Source organism: Anabrus simplex, chromosome 1, assembly GCF_040414725.1.
Source record: "Anabrus simplex isolate iqAnaSimp1 chromosome 1, ASM4041472v1, whole genome shotgun sequence".
In the NCBI taxonomy this organism is placed as follows: domain Eukaryota; kingdom Metazoa; phylum Arthropoda; class Insecta; order Orthoptera; family Tettigoniidae; genus Anabrus; species Anabrus simplex.
The window spans coordinates 250,787,683-250,810,181 of NC_090265.1; positions in this window are offsets into that span (position 1 = coordinate 250,787,683).

Below are 22,499 nucleotides of genomic sequence, written 5' to 3' on the forward strand. Positions count from 1 at the left end.
CCAAACTATTGACTGTTCATTGGTTTTCAGATCAAGCTGGTGTACTCAGGATTTGTCACCTATCACAAAGTCGAATTGTCTAGACTTGCATCCGTGAAGTTTACATAGCATTTCTTTGCACCATTCCACTCGTATGCATTTCTGTTGACCAGTCAGATATGCACCCACCTCAAGACGTTTCTTGATGCAGAGAATATCGTGCAAGATTTGAGAAGTTGCCGACAATCCAATGTATAATGCTGCACCTTGTGTACCTCTTCGAGTGAAAATTCGGAAAGCAGAAGACCATAGACAATGGCGAATGCTGATGGACACCATCAAATAGTAAAAGTAAGCATGAGATCACAATACTCAGTCATGAGTTATGCGACTGAGAAGAGAAGAGAGTTATCCTATAAGTATTTTGACATACTTCATGAACCAGTTTCTCAATAGTATTCATCCATCATCACCATTCTCAGACAGTTACTTTTCTCCTCATTTCTCTACACCTTAAAAATATTGTTGCTTGGAATGAAAGCAAGGTCCCCAAACATTCAAGACACTGAATCTCATATTAACTAAAGGGTGCCAGACGAATAGTTGACACATTTGAAAAACAAATATAAAATGCAACTTATGTACTATATGGTTGAAATTTTGTGCACACCTTCCCTGTTTCATGGAAATATCTGTAGAGTGCTGCCTAGTCTCCAAATGCCTGCATTCCAGTGAGCTTTCTGCCATGGCCGACAAGGCCGACTCTCCGTTCAGCAGCGCACACAAACAGTTATCTTTTATTGCGAATCAAAAAGTGTTACGGTTATACAGTGGAAATTTCAAGCTGTATTTCAGACTAGGTGGGCACCAGCAGGGAATGTAATTATTAAATTAATGTAGTAATGGTCCACCTTTCAATACTATAATATGTAATATTCTAAATTACATTAATTAGGGACTAGTTTTGGCCTGGGCTGGCCATCTTCAGCCTTAATGTAAAACACCTAATAACTAAACAAATGTGCATGCACACAATTGACATAAAAACAAATGAAAACAAATATATACAAAGTGACATTAAAAACTGGGATGGAATATGAATAAATTTGAAAATGAACTAGGTTCTAACATCTTGAGTATGTTCATCATTGAGAATAATTTCAAGTATTAAGTATTAATTTATATACACAGAACTGTTAGTTCTAATACTGCTGATCATTTCAATATGAACTGGTAAATGTTGATCCTGTAGTTTGTCATCAAATCTATATGTGTGGTGTTAGCTATATGTAATCCATTGGACACTGCTGTAAATAACCACTAGCTGACAGGGAACTGTTAGATGTTGTTTCATCTTCAATCAAAATAATAAATGAGATGCTCTCATGGTGCTTGTTAAATCTTGCTGAAATATTGTTGGACATTGTCAGGACAGCACATGAAGATGTGGTTAACACAGATACATTGTGTCTGGTATAAAATTTTTGCGATTCATTGCGGTGCCCATGAAGTTAACCTGATAAATTAGATAAAATTAAATTAATGAATTGAATGAGAGAATGTGTTCGTTAGATGGCATAGGTTATATGAGACTTACCTCTCAATACAGCATGAGGTGTGTGGTCCATTGTTGAGTGTGCTTCAGACTAACTGTTGTGAAATTCAAATGAAAAGGAAGGAGAGGGGAGGGGAAGGTCAGAAGGAGAGGGGTGTTGGCAAAGGGGGTGGGGGAGGGGGGTTAAGGTGGGGCTGAAGGATGTGGGAAAAAGGATGGTTGTTGAGGAAATGTGCTGTGAATATTATGAAAAACTGAATTATGACTTGTTGGTTTGACATTGCTGAAAATGGGAATTAGAAGGTCAAAAAGGATATTTGGTTTTTCTGAAATTTCATTAAAAATTATGATTTGGGTTGAAATATTGATCTAAATGTATGAAGCAGCTTTCGGTAATGTTAAGGAGGGGTCATACATTTAGATCAATATTTCAACCCAAATCATAATCTTAATGAAATTTCAGAAAAACCAAATATCCTTTTTGACCTTCTAATTCCCATTTTCAGCAATGTCAAATCAACAAGTCATAATTCAGTTTTTCATAATATTCACAGCACATTTCCTCAACAACCATCCTTTTTCCCACATCCTTCAGCCCCACCTTAACCCCCCTCCCCCACCCCCTTCCCCAACACCCCTCTCCTTCTGACCTTCCCCTCCCCTCTCCTTCCTTTTCATTTGAATTTCACAACAGTTAGTCTGAAGCACACTCAACAATGGACCACACACCTCATGCTGTATTGAGAGGTAAGTCTCATATAACCTATGCCATCTAACTAACACATTCTCTCATTCAATTCATTAATTTAATTTTATCTAATTTATCAGGTTAACTTCATGGGCACCGCAATGAATCGCAAAAATTTTATACCAGACACAATGTATCTGTGTTAACCACATCTTCATGTGCTGTCCTGACAATGTCCAACAATATTTCAGCAAGATTTAACAAGCACCATGAGAGCATCTCATTTATTATTTTGATTGAAGATGAAACAACATCTAACAGTTCCCTGTCAGCTAGTGGTTATTTACAGCAGTGTCCAATGGATTACATATAGCTAACACCACACATATAGCTTTGATGACAAACTACAGGATCAACATTTACCAGTTCCTATTGAAATGATCAGCAGTATTAGAACTAACAGTTCTGTGTATATAAATTAATACTTAATACTTGAAATTATTCTCAATGATGAACATACTCAAGATGTTAGAACCTAGTTCATTTTCAAATTTATTCATATTCCATCCCAGTTTTTAATGTCACTTTGTATATATTTGTTTTCATTTGTTTTTATGTCAATTGTGTGCATGTACATTTGTTTAGTTATTAGGTGTTTTACATTAAGGCTGAAGATGGCCAGCCCAGGCCGAAACTAGTCCCTAATTAATGTAATTTAGAATATTACATATTATAGTATTGAAAGGTGGACCATTACTACATTAATTTAATAATTACATTGTACTTGTAATTCAATACGGATCAGAACCATGAAGTTTATAACCTATGACCAGCAGGGAACACCATTACTTCACTTATACAGAAACATTGAAGAACAAGGCAGTGTGAAGGAAGAAAAGCGACCATGTGCACCAGCAGTTCAATCTCCTGAAAACATCGCAGCGGTGAGGGTTACCATGCAGAGCATTCCACACAGTTCAACACGGGGGGGGGGGCCTTCAAGAGAAAGTGTAATATCGCGCCATTTAGTTCAAAGAATGTTACACGGTGACAATCAATTGTACCCGACCCGTACAAAATTACTGTACTATACAATCTAACAGATCTTCACAATCAGAAGAGTTTGCAGTATGCCTTATGGACTCAAGGTAAAGATGAAGTACTGTTTAACACTTGGTTCTCTGATGAAGCCTATTTTCATCTCAACGGGGCAGCTAATGAAAAAATGTGCGGTTTTGGGCTACAGAAAAACCAGACATTATTCATGAAAGAACGCGTATAGGGAAAAAGTAGGTAGCTCTGTCAAGTCATGGGTTGTTTGGACCATTTTTCTTCAGTGAGACAGTTAATGCACAGCTATACAAGGACATGCTGGGGAATGAATTCATGCCGCAAATTATCGCTATCCCTATTCATACGCAGTTGTTAATGCAAGATGGTGCAACAACACCTCACACAGCTAACGATGTTCTTGCATTTTTGAGGAGAGTAATTGGTGATCTCATCGTCACCCACAGTACAACAGTAATGGCGGATCCCTCTGACCTCCTTAAAATCCAGATTTAAATCCTTGTGATTTCTTTTTATGGGTCTATTTGAAAGAAAAACTCTTCGCTTCAAGACCTCAAAGCCGCATGGAAATGCGTGCTCGGATTCTGCAGCTCTGCAGTGAAATTCATGAAGACTTGTGCCGAAAAGTTGTCAGAAACATGCATACTTGTCTTGAAGAGGTTGTCCACCGCAGTGGAGGCCACATTGAACATGTGATGTAGTTAAATATATTTCCAGCGTTCAAGCTGCCTGTGTCTAAAATTTCATTACAGTTCTGTGAAAAATAAAGTTGTTATTCTAAAATTAAATGTGTCAACTATTCGTGCGCCACCCTGTACCTTTTTCAGTCACAAAAGGTGATGAACAGAAATGCTCTCGGTCTAACTCCATGGTAGCAAGTGATGACCTGGCTGTATGTGCATATTTAGAGCCTCCATTGTTTCACAATAAGATATGTTGGAGAAAGAATCTATACCTCATTTTAAACACAAAAGATGTAACAAATTAGTTTCATTTTATTCTTTTACATCTATCGGGCTGGGTGGCTCAGATGGTTGAGACATTGGCCTTCTGACTCCAACTTGGCAGATTCAATCCTGGTATTTGAAGGTGCTCAAATATACGTCAGCCTCGTGTCGGTAGATTTACTGGCACATAAAAGAACTCCTACAGGACTAAATTCCAGCACCTCTGTTTCTCTGAAAACTGTAAAAGTAGTAAGTTAGTAAAAGTTAGTTAGTTATAATTACTTTACATCTCAAAATTTTCATAGCAGACCTAGTATCATAGCTGCCTCAGTAGACCAAGAGTGAAGAGTAGTAATCTCATTAGCATTAAAGTGAATTTGATCCCAGCCAAGCCTGGCTGAGTGGCTTAGACAGTTGAGGCACTGGCCTTCTGTCCCCAACCTAGTCGGTTCGATCCTGACTCAGTCCGGTGGTATTAGAAGGCGCTCAAATATGTCAGCCTCGTGTCAGTACATTTACTGACACATAAAAGAACTCCTGTGGGACTAAATTCCCCCACCTCAGTGTCTCCGAAAACTGTAAAAGTAGTTAGTGGGACATAAAAACAATAACATTATTACTATCCCACCCAAGGTGGTATGTTGTATGTTGGCATGTTTTAAAAGAACCTCAGCAGTATTACAGAACAGTCACCATGTAGTGACACTTGGAGATATTATTATTATTTAGATAAAAATATTTATTATGGTATTCAATTACTGACAGTGTGCAAATCCAACTAGAGGTTTTAATATTCCATTGACCCCAGTGCAATCTCTTGTTCCTCTGAGTAAAGTAGTAGAATATTCTATAGTGTACATGAGTACGGTATTTGTATTTTATGAGATACCTACCATTACATCAGCTGATAAAAAGTGGTGACCAGAAACTGTGATTTTTACTCAATGTTAATTGTTAGTGTTATATGTATTTTCTTTAATTAGTCTTTGTATTTTGATGTATTCAAAGTTTCTATTTGTATGGTACTTAAATTTTCAATATATATAAATACATTATTTGGATTTTATAACTTTTTGCAGTGCTTGTGTTTTCCTTCTGCTTTCCTTGTCATGAGCAAACTTGCCCTCGTGTGGGTAAGCATCATCATAAAGGATCAAGGGTCATTGTAAAAATGCTACAGGTCTCTTGAACTTCCTGAGATTCATAATTATATCATGATTTATTTGACCTCATTGTGCCTTAGGCACGACTATAAATCCACACATAATGGCACAAGTTGTCAGTCACATTTATCTGATTTTGATGTTAATATCATTTATTACATGGTTTTGGTACAGTACCTACTTACACTGCAAGCAGTGGCGTATACTGAGAGCTACGAAGGCTATCAGTGAAGCCCAAACCTCAAATGCAAGCAATGGAAATCTAAAGCAGATTATATTGTAAGCATCTGACACATTGTTTCATTTGCAAACTTGAAAGCAATTGAGAAAAGACATCGCACGTATTTCTGAGAACAAGGTTTCAGAGACTGATATTGCAGCCCAGACTCTCATCCCGCTCCCTGCGACACGCCTCACGCGAGTTGCTGCTGTATACCTACAGGCGTGGGGACCGGCGGAGGATAGGTGTGCTAGGCTTCGGTCCATCAGATCGCCACAGCTAACTATCAACCATGTGTTACTCATCGTATGTACTTCCTCACCTCATCCTTCTGACTTAATTATACAGATAACGGAGTGTTGGTATTTCACTCCCGTTTACTTCTACATCCTTGTAGGAAGACACTGCAGACCTGCTGTTATAGGAGTAATATAGTTTTATTTTTATAGGTAGATCTGCTAAAATGAATTGCAATCTTTCAGGTTTAGTGTTCTCTTTTGTTGGTTGGAATTGAACCCGTGATCATAGGTCGGACACCACCACTGATCTTCCGAGGAAGATAATTAACCAGTGAACGATGGGTACAACCACTGTAAAATGTTCAACATTTTATTTAACGATTATGATGATGTTAATAATAATAATAATAATAATAACAATAATAATAATAATAATAATAATAATAATAATAATAATAATAATAATAATAATAATAATAATAATAATGGTGCATGGCATCTGTATAGGCTTGGTGGTGACCTAATAGGTATAAAACGAATGGCAAAGATGTCATAAACACCCAGTCCCCAAGCCAGGGAAATTAAGAGTATGAGGGGTTGATTCTGAAAATTGATCCAGGGCCGTCGGACCAAAGGCAAACATTCTATCCATTTAGCCTCAAAGTTGGACTGCAATTTGCTAAACTTTAGGCTACCAACACGATTGATCAGGTGTTGAGTATTGGCAGTGGCAGAGGCCAGGGCAGTAGTTTGTGAAGCAGCCTTGACAACACAGCAGGCTTCTTCGTTGGCTATTGGCTACAGCTCAAAACGCTTAAGGCTTGACGTTCCCTAAACCAACTATCGAAAAGGGGTAACATAAGTCTAGTGGTAGCCCACGTCTTGATACCAGCATACGCCACTGACTGTAAGTATAAACAGGCCTGCATTTAAGGTATCCTTACAAACAAACCAAAACGAAAAGAAACCTTGACACCCTCTTCAGAAATGTATTGCATTGATTTTTTAATGTACCGGTACTGGTACTGTATTGTTATGTTTAGAGACTGGATGTTAGGCAAAATGCCTATGCTTTATACTTACAAATACAGTATAATACTAACAACTTTAGACAAGTTCATTTCGGAGCCTTAGGGTTGTATATACAAAAACAAACAAACCCCATAGCACTACAGCCCTTGAAGGGCCTTGGCCTACCAAGCGACCGCTGCTCAGCCGAAGGCCTGCAGATTACGTGGTGTTATGTGGTCAGCACGACGAATCCTCTCGGCCATTATTCTTGGCTTTCTAGACTGGGGCCGCTATCTCACCGTCAGATAGCTCCTCAGTTCTAATCACGTAGGCTGAGTGGACCTCGATTAGGGTTGTATATAGCAAAGATGATTTTTGGCTATATTTGCTTATTTTCCATTTTTTAAAAATGAATTTAACACTGCAATGCATTGAAAACAGGTAAATTGTACTTTTTGATTATAGTATCAAAATTATGCAGAACTGCAAAAATGTGACTACCTTGTTCTTGAAGGTCAGATTGCAGTTACTACTTGAAGTGACAGGATGCATGATAATATCATATTATGTAATCCTTTTAAGAGAGAGAGGTATTCAGCATCTGTGTCTTTCCCTAACTTATTTTTAGAAATAATTGGAGGGACTTTAAATAACCTGTATTCTCAATAATTTTTGCAAATAGAGAAAAAAGTATTTTTTTTCATACCACCTAATCAAGGACAGCAGTAATATGCCAACATTTTCTCTCAGCGCTTTCAGTTCACTTTCTTCATCCATTGAAAGCTGGTATTTCTGCAAGTGGTGCTATATTGTTCAGTGGTTTCTTCTTGATATTTACAGTGTAGTTATTTCATCATGCCTAATGAGACAGCAACATTAACACCTTCACTCCCATAAAGGAGTATCGTCGTTTAAGCATGCTGTCTTCTGTGACCCATAGAGGAGTAAAGTAGTTTAGGACTCTTCAGTGTAGCATGCTCTGATACACTTATGTTTTTGGAGACCAGAAGAGTTCTACCTAGAAGTTTATTTTTCTTCTGGTAGATGACTCGAACGTTCTATTTTCTTTATACTGTATAACCCTACCTTTTACTCATTGTTTACAAGTCAGTTTTGACGCTTCTTAAAACTGAGTAAAATAGCAAGTGATGGTGGTCGTGTTGAAGACAAAACTTCAAGCAAGAGTACATTTTGTAGTAATAGAGTGATTTTGGAAGAAGAAGTATGTAATATTTTGCACAATAATGATTCAGGTGATGATCTGAGAGCATCAGATAGTGAAAGTCAGTGTGATTATGTATGCAGTGAAAGCGCTGGAAGGGTGAATAGTAATCTGGACAGAAACAATGACCCTGAGTCTCCTTTCCATCCATTGGCTCCAATATTTGACGTACATATAGGTGTAAATTAAAAACATTGAGGAAAACGATACTATGTCTTTTGTAAAAAAAAAAAAAAAATTCAATAATAATTTCTTTAATATGCACTAATGTAGAACACAACTGTCAAGTAAGTTGCTTGTTACAAATTTGCTGGACCCCAGTTTGTTAAAAACAAAAGTAACTGAATTCATTAAAGAATTCAGAGGTGATGTGATTTTGACTGAAAGGACAATCCAACTCTATGAAGTATGTGAAATGTTAGTGAATTGTACCAAAAAAGTGTCATAATTCACAGCATGTAGAAACCATGAAATGTAAACCTACTACTCCGTGTGAACGAAAAGCAGAAGAGCCAAAAGCAACTCTGATATCTGTCAATACTGATCTGCATATAGGGCAGTTACCCAGGTGGCAGATTCCATATCTGTTGTTTTCCTAGCCTATTCTTAAATGATTTAAAAGAAATTGGAAATTTATTTAACATCTCCCTTGGTAAGTTATTCCAATCCCTAACTCCCCTTCCTATAAATTAATATTTGCCCCAATTTTTCCTTTTGAATTCCAACTTTATCCTCATATTTTTATCTTTTCTACTTTTAAAGACAGCACTCAAACTTATTCATCTACTAATGTCATTCCACACATCTCTCCGCTGACAGCTTGGAACATACCACTTGTAATACCAAAGTAGTTGGTCTGTTATTGGACATTATCTATATCTGTATCAACATAACATACCACTTAGACGAGCAGCTCGTCTTCTTCTCCCATGTTTTCCCAGCACAAACGTTACAACATTTTTGTAACACTATTCTTTTGTCGGAAATCACCAACAGCAAATTGAGCTGCTTTTCTTTAGATTTTTTCCAGTTTTTGAATCAAGTAATCCTGGTGAGGGTCTCATACGCTGGAACCATACTCTAGTTGGGATCTTACCAGAGATTTATATGCCCTCTCCTTTACATCCTTACTACAACCTCTAAATACCCTTATAACCCTGTGCAGAGATCTGTACCTTTTATTTACAATCCCATTTATGTGGGTCTCACAATCATGAACCATGTCTTATGATCAATCAAGAATTTATTTCAAACAATGTAAAAAGAAAAGTGTGTGACAAAATATGTGAATGGCCATAGAAGTTGAGCAAGTTAATTCACCCACTCTACCTGAAAGAAAAATATTCCCAAACTATATGACGATTCTGAAGACAAATCAGCGGAACAGTTTAATTCAGTTTCAACAAAAGTACAGGTGTCTATTCTTTACAATCATAGATAACATTATTGTCTGTCTCCCTGTTTTGACACATCATTTTACAAGTTCTTACTTGAATTTGAGCAGTTTCTATTTGGGAGTGATGGAAACAAAGATAAAATTTTACAATTGCATGAAGATGATGCAGACTCTGATTGTCTTCTGCTTCACAGAAAAATGTTTCATGAGTCATAGCTGAATGAAGGAAAAAATAATTAAGAACTTGAAGGGCATTGCAAATCAGTTCAAAAAAATAGTTCATCCTAAACAGTGCTTATTTTCTTGGTCCAAGAATGCCATGTGTACAGTCTTTCTGAATTTTCTTCCCCGTAATTGATTACATGTTGAGTCAGTTTTATGATTGATTCCTACAACATATATATATGGCAAAACATAGAAATAACTCTCCTTCAATCAATGTGAAGGCACTAGATGATGAAATAAATATTGCTGTTGATATTGCTGTTGCTGTTGATGGGATTGTAAATAAGGGGTACAGATCTCTGCACATGGTTATGAGGGTGTTTAGGGGTTGTAGTAAAGATGTAAAGGAGAGGGCATATAAATCTCTAGTAAGACCCCAACTAAAGTATGGTTCCATTGTATGGGACGCTCACCAGAATTACTTGATTCAAGAACTGGAAAAAATCCAAAGAAAAGCAGCTTGATTTGTTCTGGGTGATTTCTGACAAAAGAGTAGCATTACAAAAATGTTGCAAAGTTTGGACTGGCAAGACCTGGGAGAAAGAAGACAAGCTGCTCGTCTAAGCGGTATGTCCCAAGCTGTCAGTGGAGAGATAGCATGGCATGACATTAGTAGACGAATAAGTTTGAGTGGTGTCTTTGAAAGTAGGAAAGATCACAATATGAAGATAAAGTTGGAATTCAGGAGGATAAATTGGAGCAAATATTCATTTATAGGAAGGGGAGTTAGGGATCGGAACAACTTACCAAGGGAGATGTTCAATAAATATTCAATTTATTTGAAATCGTTTAAGAAAAGGCTAGGAAGACAAGACAACAGATAGGGAATCTGTCACCTAGGCGAGTGTCCTAAATACAGATCAGTATTGATTTATTTGATCTTATTATGACTCGATGGCGAGATGATGCCAGCGTGGATGTAGTTGTATTTTCCAGTGAAGTCAAAATATGGAAGAGAAGTTTTTCTTCTAAAAGCAATCATCCTGAACAATTGGACTTTATTTCTGCATTCAGTAATTGTGACAGTGGTATTTTTCCAACAACACATCTATATATATAAAATAAGAGTTTTGTCTTTACACTGCTCAGAATTTAAAAAGGATGGTATTCTGTATCGGTCGTGTCCACAGTAACAAGGAAATGCACTTTTTAATTTTCCGTAATTTCTGTCTGTCTGTCTGTCTGTCTGTCTGTCTGTCTGTCTGTCTGTCTGTCTGTCTGTCTGTCTGTCTGTCTGTCTGTCTGTCTGTCTGTCTGTCTGTCTGTCTGTACACGCATCACTAGAAAACGGCTAAAGAGAATTTAATGAAAATTGGTATGCAAAGTCGGGGAATAAGTTGCTACAATCTAGGCCATAAATAAATTTATTCACGCTGATAGCAATGGTAGCTTAGGGGAAGGCCTAAAATTTAATTTTCAAATATTTATGTTATTAGTGGTCCTATCTTAATGAAAATTGGCATGCAAAGTCGGGAAGTAAGTCCCTATAATCTAGGCTATAAATAATTTTATTCACGCTGAGTGAAATGGTAGTTAAAGGGAAGGGCTAAAATTTAATTCTCAAATATTTGTTATTAGTGGTCCTATCTTAATGAAAATTGGTATACAAAGTAGGGGAATAAGTCGCTATAATGTAGGCTAATTTTATTCATGCTGAGTGAAATGGTAGTTCAGGGGAAGGCCTAGAATTTAATTCTTAAATATTTATGTTATTAGTGGTCCTGTCGATAAATACTACATAACTAAGGTATAGTACCAAATTTTGGATCATTTATGTCTTATATATATTTTTACTGTACCAGCTATAATAACAGAAATATTCATGAATTTGAATTTTTGTTGCTTAATTCCATATCAGCGCCGTCACGAGAAAATGGGTGAACAGTATTTAATGAAAATCGGTGTGTAAATTTGGGGAATAAGGCACTACAATCTACGCTATAAATAATTTTATAAGACGCCCTAATATCATCGAGTCGAAAGAAAACTAAATGTGAAGGCCTACAATATAGAAAGCTCATAAAATTGATCAACAATAACACGATATTGACCATTGTCTGTTGTGATATGCTTTGTGTCTTCTGTTCCCTCTCATTTCCGATAGATGGGATTACTGTTCCGTACCAAGTTTTTTAAAATTTGGAAACCTGGTGTCTCAGGTACGACCCTGGAACCAAACGGCATGGAATGGCGTTCTCCGGGATCCCCTCGTCGGAAAAAGGTCAGAGCCGAAAAGTCACACATCAAAACGATGCTCGTCACCTTTTTCGATAGTCAAGGCATTATCCACAAGGAATTTCTACCTGATGGAACGACGTTGAATGCTGCACGGTACATTGAAATTTTGACCCGTTTCATGAAAAGTCTACACAGGGTTCGACCCCAGTACGCACAACAAGGTTCATGGTTTTTTGTCCATGTCAACGCTCGCCCAAACACAGCCAATATCGTCAAACAGTTCATGGCAAAAAAGGGGGTGGTGCAACTTGAACATCCCCATACTCGCCAGATCTCAATCCTCCAGACTTCTTCCTATTCCCACGACTCAAACTCGCTTTGAAACGAAAGAGATTTGGCGATATTCCTGGCATCCAACAAAACGTGACGAGGCTTTTGAGCACCATCCCAAAGGAAGTCTTCTTGCAAAGTTTCCAGGACATGTATCACCGATCTCAGCAGTGCATAGTTATGGGAGGGGACTATTTCAAAGGACAGTAAGATCACTGCCGTGCATTGTTTATCTTTCTTGATAGTACAGGACTATTCACCGAACTTTATTGTCGCAGGTTGTATTTTCCAGTATACGCTGCATCTCGTCCAACTGATTTAGTGAAGAAGAGCAACTATTATTTTCTTTTTCACTACTACAGCAGTCTGTTACTTAAGCTACCCTTTTTCCGCACTCACTGTGTATAGCCTGTAATGTTTGTTTACAATTTGTTTTACGTCGCAACGACACAGATAGGTCTTATGGCGACGATGGGAGAGAAAAGGGCTTGGAGTGGGAAGGGAACAGCCGTGATCTTAGTTAAGATACAGCACCTGCCTGGTGTGAAAATGGGAAACCACGGAAACCCATCTTCAGGGCTGCCGACAGTGGGGTTCGAACCCACTATATCTAGAATACAAGCTAACCGCACGGCCGTCTTGTTCGGTCGTCGTAATTTTCATTTCCGAGTAGGAGTTCTAAGGTGTTCCTGAGATGTACTTGATTTTTTCTGAATCATTGCATTAAGTCTCAAAAGTTCAGTTTTCAGCTATATTTATTTGCTTTAGTCTGCCTACGTGCAAACCATCTTCAGGGCTGCCGACAGTAGGGTTCGAACCCACTATCTCCCGAATACAAGCTAACATCTCATAACATGTCTGTGCCATACAGCACATGTCGGCTAAATAAGAATTCGTCCGTAACACCAATATAAAATGAAAAATGTCCGGCTCCATGGCTAAATGGAGCGTGCTGACCTTTGCTCACAGGAGTCCCGGCTTCGATTCCCGGTGGGGTCGGGAATTTTAACCATAATTGGTTAATTTCGCTGACACGGGGACTGGACGTTTATGTCGTCTTCATCATCATTTCATCCTCATCGCGACGAGTAGGTCGCCTACGGGTATCGAATCTCAAGACCTGCATCTGGCGAGCCGAACTTGTCCTCGGACACTCGCTGCACTAAAAGCCATACGCCATGTCAATGAAAAAATGATCCTTAACATCTTACTAATTGAGAAGATAATGCACATACAGAAACGAACATTTCATATTTGAGCTTGGCTTAAGATATAGAAACGTAAAATATATAAAACCTTACCAGTTACAATAGGTATATTAGGATCATCCCACTGTATGGTACATAAACATTTCAGAATTTTCTCGGCACGAGTAACGGAGCACCTTTTCAATCCTGTTCTTACTGTTATTTACAGTAGTTGTCACACAAATGTTTCTATAATTATTTCGCTGACCCTTTCTTCATGACCAGATTTCAGGATACCTACGTCTTAAAGCACAAAATGCAGTGCGTGCGTCCTGTTATTATATCCACTACCCAATACCACTGCACTAAATAGAGCTTCAATTGCGTCTCCAGAAAATCATCTAGTGAGGATATAAAAGAATTCATTTTGTAACAGTTAAGATGTACATTCCATTGTAGATATCACAGTTAGCGAGACAGCATCTGCCGTCTCATTAGTAAGACACTTCACTTTTGCGCGGTTTGATTCCAATAAAATTATTTTAACGTACTCGATGAAATCATCATTCAACCATTGTATTATTTTGTCTGCTGGTGAATAGAAATGTTCACAGTCTGGATTGTTACGCCGAATGTGTTGAGTTCTGTCAATGACATCGTGGAATGTGAAAAATGGGTAAACTGATTCCATGAAGCGCACCGTCGATTCCGGATTCCGTGGCTGAAAAGTATAAATTTGTGTTTATAAACGGGCATGGTTTTCTTTCATGAAGCGAATAGCAACCGCTGGAGACATATTTGTACAGCAGAACATTCATTTTTCCGAATTCCTCTGTTCGATGTGCTTTTTCGTAATTCCGAACAGGCTTGAATATCAAGTCTCTCCGAAGACGATAAACATCTTTCACATATTTTCAGGTGATGATGCCATTGCTGTCATTTCTCTGTCTAGGAACTGGGATCTCACATTGTTTATCAAATGGTAATAGCCAAAACTCAAAAGAAGTTTATGACTGGGATTGCATGGATGAGTCACACAAGTTCTCACTTTTCCCTCTCCAAAATGTTTAAACATAGAAACATTGGTTCTATGATTGTCATGATGGCATTAATCATTTCTGAACTAAAAATAATAGATCGGTGATTTCTAAGACTTTAACGAGGAAGTAGGCAGCGGGAATAGGGAACTTTTTGAAAGTCCGTTTACAACAAAATGCAACAGTTTATTCACGAGAGCAGGAGACTTTCCAATATATGTGCAGCATACACATTTAGCATTGACCACGCAAACGAACTTGTCATTGATTTGGTCGTAGAGGAGCCTACCTAATTAGCCGTTTAATCGTCAATCGCTGTTACACCCTTCTCTGCTGGTCTGAGAGATTTACATTCAACTCTAAGTCTTTCTTTCACTAATTCGGAAATCCAGACACTACACAAAACATTTTCCATTTAGACTACCGGTACCTGTCCAGAGTACTTTCTGGTGGAGCTGACACTAGACCAGGAGTCCTCCCATATTCGTAACCGTTTGTGGTACTATTATCCACGCCACACAGCACCATGTGATTTGTTCTGACAGATCGGATTTTGTCTTGAGAAAATTGTGGATTTGATCTAAAAGATAAACGATTTTTTGTTCATTATATTTAGCTGCTTCCTTTACTTTATTCAGACGATCAATTTCTGGTTTGTCTTCGAATTTCCTCTGTGGTCTTTTAAGTTCATTATGGTTAATCATCAGCTTTTATCGCAGTCTCAGAATTCTCGATCGGAGCTTCTATTGAAAGATTTTCTGATGACTGCTTTTATTCTTACTCGTTGGAATATTGACTTGGATTGAGAAATCATTGTTCACATGAATTTCGTATTTGTCATCCAATGTATTTCCTGCGGTTGAAGAGCTTGTTTCGTCATAGATTTGTTCCGAAGAAATATCTTGTCGCAGTCTGGTCTTTCGTGGAGCTATTTTTCTGGTTTGAAGATAATGGGGTAATTCGAAAACCGACTCTGGCTTCGATATATTTTTCTTTTAGTTTTATCTTTTATCTCCATCTCTAAAAATTTAGGCTACAAACACGAGAATAATAGGGTGGAATCCATTGACTACCCTTGGTTGATCCTTGCCTTGATATTGCACCCTTGCTTACCGATAGTCAACATCTGCCTCTTACTTACTTACTCCTCGGCGCTACAGCCCTTGTAGGGCCTTGGCCTCTCTGACGATTGTAGCCCAATCTTCACGATCTTCTGCACGCCTCCTCCATCTTCTTATTCCCATCTTTCTTAAATCCTCCTCCACATCATCCAGCCACATTTTCCGGGGTCTTCCTTTCCATCTTCTACCACCTGGATTTCCCTTATAGATCTTCTTCACAGCCCTATTATCTGGCATTCTCTCCACGTGTCCCAACCACCTTAATCTGTTGCTTTTTATTTCGGTTACGATACTTGGATGTCCATAGAGTTCTTCCAATTCCTTGTTTTTTCCTTATTCTCCACAATTCCCCTTCCTTCACCGGGCCAAAAATCTTTCTCAGTATTTTTCTCTCCCATCTGTTCAACAGTTCTTCATCTACTTTGGTCATTGTCCATGTTTCAGAGCCATAAGTTACCACTGGTCGTAATACTGTTCGATAGACTGTCAACTTTAATCTTCTACCAAGGCTGCGTGATCTAAACACTTTCAATAAAGCTAAGTAAGCCCTATTGCCCGCAAGCAATCCTCGCTTTTATTTCCTCTTTCATGTCATTATCTTTTGTCACCAGCACTCCTAAATACTTAAACTTTTCACATCTCTCGTAGTTAATCCCATTTAATTTTATGCACTTGTCTTCCCTTACTACGGTCCTCCTAGATGCAAACAAGTAACGAGTTTTGGCATTATTCACTCTTAGGCCCATTTCACCTCCTTCCTTTTCTAATCTATCCAGTCCTTCCTCTAGGTCTTTCAATCTTCTAGACAGCATATCAACATCATCAGCATAAGCCAGATTCTGTGTTACACGGTTGAACAGCGTACCGCCTGGATTACTGACCTCCACCTTTCTCATCACACGCTCCAAAACCACATTGAAGAGCAGGTTAGATAACACATCCCCTTGCCGCAAACCTTGGTTTACTTCAAACTCTTTAGTAAGATTTTCTTCTATTTTAACCATGCATTTAGTACCTGTTAGGGTCATTTGTACCAGTCTTATCAATTTAGTTGGGAACTCCATGTCCATCATTGTTTGATACAGTTTCCTTCTCTTCACACTATCATAAGCCTGCCGAAAGTCCACAAACAGCTGATGCACATCCACATTATATTCATAGCATTTCTCCATTATTTGCCTGACAGTGAAGATGTGATCTGTTGTTGATCTACACTGTCGAAAGCCACTTTGGTAGTCTCCTAGTATCTGCTCAACCAGTGGAGTGAGTCTCATAGACAAAACCTTGGCTAAGACCTTATAAACCACACTAAGCAAAGATATACCTCTATAATTTTCACAATTTGCTTTATCTTTCTTCTTATGAATTGGGCAAATAATTGCTAAGCTCCAATGCTCTGGCATTTGTTCTGTTTCCCAAACTTCCACAATTAGTTGGTGAACAAGTTGCGTCAACTGTTCACCCCCGTATTTAATCATCTCAGGTGAAATGTTATCACTTCCTGGAGCCTTATTATTCTTCAAGTACTTAATTGCCGTCCTCACTTCTTCTATAGATGGTACAGGCACTGGTTTTAAATCTAGGCTAGGATCCTGCCAAGGCTGCCCATCCACTTCTGCCAATCTCACCGTCTCTGCAGCCACATTCAACAGTTCACTAAAGTATTCCGCCCATCGGTCAAGAATCCGGTCTCTTCCCCCAATCATGTTTCCTTCTTTATCTCTACAGAATACAGCATGTGGTTGAAAACCTTTCTGTACGTCCTTTATTTTCCCATAGAACTTCCGTACTTCTTGCATATCATATTGTTCCTCCAAATCTGTAATCCATTTCCTCTCTGCCTCTCTCTTCTTTCTCCTACAAATTCTGTCTGCCTCTTTCCTCTTCTTCCTAAATTCTTCTACATATGTTCTTGTTTTCCTGCTGAACATTTTCTTCCTTGCTTCATTTCTTTCCTCAACTGCTCTTCTGCAATCATCATCAAACCATCCTTGCCTTTCGGTCTTTACCTCAACTCCTAGTACTTCATCTGCAGTTTCCTGCAATGCATCCCTCAATAAAATCCACTTTCCTTCGATGTTTTCCACTGCCCAGCTTTGTTGTTTAGCCTCCAATTTCTTCTCCATCCTGCATTCATATAGTTGTGCAGTTTCTTTATCTTTCAATTTTGAGACCATATATCTCCTTGGAGCTTGCCCTTTCTTAGCAGATCTGTAAGTTGCAATACGTTGCCTGTATTTTACCCGTACCAAGTAATGGTCCGAATCACAATCAGCTCCCCTACAACTGTCAACTTGTAGTACGTCAGATGCATGTTTCCTATCAATTACTACAGGGTCTATTTGATTAAAGGTGACACCATCTGGTGAACACCAAGTGGCTTTGCGTATATTCTTTCTCTGAAACCATGTACTCTTTACCACCATTGAGTTTCCCATGGCAACATCAATTTGCCTCTGTCCATTATCATTTGACTCATCATGCAAACTTTCCTTCCCAACTGTCTCCCTATAGGCTTCTTCTTTACCCACTTTAGCGTTGAAATCTCCAAGTATGATTTTTACATCTTGTCTTGGGATGCATTCTATTTCTTGTTCCAATTGTCCATAGAACATATCTTTCTCTTCATCCTCAGCCTCTTCTGTAGGTGCATACACACACACAAGGGTGATATTGAAAAACAGGGCCTTCATCCTTAGAGTGCATATTCTTTCATTTATAGGTTTAAAATTCAAAACTGCTGACTTATATCTGTCATCCACTAGGAAGCCTGTGCCACCTATTGTACCTTTGGCTCCTCCACTATGCAGAATTGTATATCTACCACTTCTAAAAACACCATTTCCTTTCCATCTGACTTCCTGAATTGCTGCTATTCCAATATTATATTTCTCCATTTCTTGTTTTAGATTGTTTAGGGCTCCTGGTTTATTCAGGGTTCGTACATTCCAGGTTGCTACATACATATCATATTTCCGTTTGCATCTTCCATTTCCTCGCGTGGGTCGTTTACCATTATCATCAGTCCGGCTATTCTTGTCTGCGAGTTTCGTAACGAGTTGTTTTTCCGATATAGGGTTGTTAGCCCCATGATCAACCCCCAACCTGGAGGACCAGGGTATCCCTCTTAGTCTGGCCCATCACCTTTGACCTGTCCGGCTTGGGTGGCTCTACCAGGAGCTTATGCTCCCGCCGGTATAGCTCTCAGGATAACTTAGGCACGCAAGCTCCCACATCGCGACAAGATGAAGATACCAGCGTGGGAGAACATCTGCCTCTGGCTCTTGCAAATGTAGATTCTTCTATCTCAGAGGGTCAGTTTTTGACATAAATCGGGGGGGGGGGGGCATAAGGAAATCTAATTACTACTTGAAATAAAATTTAAGAAGTGGGCGAAAATGGATTTATTACAAAATAAATTAATTACGCCCATACATGTGAAGCATCGAATAATAAAAGAAAATTTGGTGTATTAACAAATCAACGGACATAACTTTGATACAAATAAAAAAATATGAAGACCTTAGGAATTATTTTTTATTGATATTTAGTTAAGTTAAACGTTAATTGCCATTCCATAATATAATTAAATAACAAGAACAATGAAAAGAGAAAAAGCTGTAAATTACAGTACTATCGGATTTCACTTGGTCGATTCACTTGATCCGTGAAGATTCAGTTCCGTAGCCGGACTCCGAAGTTTTCTTTAACTAAGGTTATTCACCGCTCACAAAATACCACGTAGGATATCATCAGCCACCGAATGGACCCTTAATCGAACCGAAACAACCTCAGGTTATACTTGAACCAATTAATTATGTTGTCCAAGAAGTCCCCGTACCCCTAGTTTCATATATTTCATATTATAGTGGAGTACTTACATATAAAAATTATGAATCCAGGGAATCTGTATGTGCACCATCATGTCTTACACAGTGTTCCATCCGTCTCCAAGTCCTCATTGACATCTTGCGGAGCATCTCAGGAGTTATGGTACGAAAGGCTTCCTTCACACTTTGGCGCAATTCTTCATTAGTCGTGTACCGACGTTGAGCCACATGGGACTTCATTATTCCCCATAATGAGTTGTCTGGCGTGGTAGGTCCGGGCTTCGTGGTGGCCATTTCAACGGGGCTGGAAATGTTGGTGAGCCACGGCCAATCCAGCGGCCTTGAAATTGTTCATCAAGGAACTCGCGCTCCTGAATAGCAAAATGTGCTGGAGCCCCATCCTGCTGTAACCACACATGACCCACGGTTCCCTTGTCTTGAAGCTGAGGTATTAACCAAGATTGTAACATATGCATATAAGATTTTCCATTCAGATACCCATCAAAAAAATACGGTCCGCACAAGTGACATGATGATATCCCGGCCCATACCATAACATGAGGGGTTCCTTTCCAACTCTTTCACATAATGAGGATTTTCCTTAGACCAGAATACCACATTCCTCCTATGTGAACTGCGATATATCGCACATTCATCTATATAAATAAAGTTGGAGGAGGTCCGCTGTCTGTAATTTCTTTTGTTTTGGCAGTTTTTCAGATATTTATCCGTTTTAGGTCAACTCAAGACCGAATCGGTGATTTTTACTTTTCTTGTCTGTTTGTCTGTTCCACCATCACGTCGAAACGGCTGGATAGATCTCAACTGAACTTCATATGTACAGTATACTCATCCTGGGGAAGGTATCGACATGCATATCATTTTAAAATCTTTGAATAGAGGGGGGTTTTATAGGAAAACCAGAATGGATGGTTTTCCTCCATTTTCTCTTATACTACTGGTTTCCTGTAAACTCCGTGGACCGTACGTAAAACGTCTGTTCATTATAAACAACTTTCGTTATGTTCATAATTTACCTTGCTCTTCACATGACGGAGAAATTTACTGTTTCTGCGGGTATCATGCTCTGCATTGAGTAACCGACAGACCGACAACGAACCTACAGGTTACCATGGCAACGTGTCTGACTGCTTACCAGCAGGGAAGTAACGTATTGCCATTTTCCTCATCATGCTTTTAAATTCGTAGCTGTTCCTTGGGTAGAAGGCAAGAGAGGCGTCAATCGGCAAATATTGTTTCTAAATCCCTGAACTGATTGGGGGTTTATACGAAACCGTGATTTTGCACTCCCACAAAATATACACAGCCAAACTTAATGGAAACCTACTTGCCTTAATGGACATCAATTTCTAAAGCTTTTTTCTCATGTGCATCATTTCGATACGGGGATTAATAAGGGAGAAATCATTAACGGACCGTTTTTCGGTACAAGTCCCATCGGACTTAACTCAAGAGCGGGTGCGTGTAAGGCGTATTTCTTACAACTTGAAAACTACTGAAGATATTCGAACCAAACTTTATATTTAGCATCCACCTGTCCAAAGGTAGGTTTTAAAGGTCAATAGCATTTCATGTTCCCGGAATGGACTGGTGGTTTATAGGGAACCGAAATGGAGAATTTACTCTTCCGCAATATATACAGTACAAGGCCAACCTGACTGGAAATCGACCAAACGTGATGGAATTCCATCTCTAAAACTTTCTTTTTCATGTGCATTTTTTTCGTCAGGAGGATTAATAAGGGAGATATCATGAATGTAAGTCCAGCGGACATATTGTACGTGGAGCAGATTCGTTATCTATCTATATAAATAAAATCGTAACGACTGTGTGCCTCTACATTGACTATTTTGGCGAAATTTTCGCACAGCTACCCGTTTATGAGGTAATAATGACCATCTGCATTTTTTTTGTTTAGTTTCCTGAAAGTCCTAATTTTTACCCCCCTCGCCCAAAATCCAGTTTGCGGCATAATCTGCCAGACGAAAAAGAAAATTGAAATTTGACAAAATTATACGTTTCAGCCGGTAACGGACGGAAAACTTCTAAGATCTTTAAATTTTTTCACTTTTTATCCCCGAAGAATATCGAAATATGGAAGCAATTTTAATGATGGTGCAGACCTTCGGGAAGTCCTATCACATAACGGATTGCACAATCTTCGTTCAATTTGGAATGATCTACAACCTTGGTCTTATGACTTTTTGTCGTATCTGTATCCCTTTTACGTTTGATTTTTCTCTATTAATCGATGCTAAGTAAATTTGGACTTTTCACATGCATAATCCATGCTTTCAATCACTTATGGGAAATATAGAATCATCAAACTCTTCACGAATATTGGTCTACCCAGTAGCCATATGTGAGCCAAATGTAGCTGTCACATAATTATCCGAAAAGTAATGCAATGTGAGATAATCTTACAAAACCTTTACCCTGTTCAACGTTTCTAACTCAATCTGACCCAAGATTAGATGAGATATCATAGGACCAGCCATTTAGGCCACTAAATCCGGCGTCTTATGGTACAATCCTTTGTCGGTATGACGTACGTTTAGCAGCAGTTAATCTGTAAATGAAGGTCTGCAATATTGTAAACACGCATATACTTTCGTATGTCGATCTATATATATTCACTGATGTCGATTTGCAGCGATCGAGAAATGGTGTGTCTGCTATTGTAATCAGTACTTCCCACACCGACTTTGACTGGCAGTAGGAATGGGGTCCTTCTCCAACTCCTGTGTAACTGTCATTAGTAAGGAAGGCCTACCATTGTAATTAATAGTTCACTTATCAATTTGACTTGCAGAAGGCAAGGGAGCATGCAGTTTTAAAACTCCCCTACCCGATTGTGTTTGGCTGTAGGCGAGGGTTCTCGCAATTATAAACAAATGTCCTCATCTAAAATGTGACTGGCATTAGGCATAGTGGCCTGCTATTTTGATGGAAACTCGCCAAATTGGTGTGACTGCCAGTAAACTTGCTGGCAGTAGGAAAAGGGGCCCGTCATTATAATGATAACTGCACAACTCAATTTCGTCTGATAGTAGGGTAGTTGCCTGCCATTATAATAGAA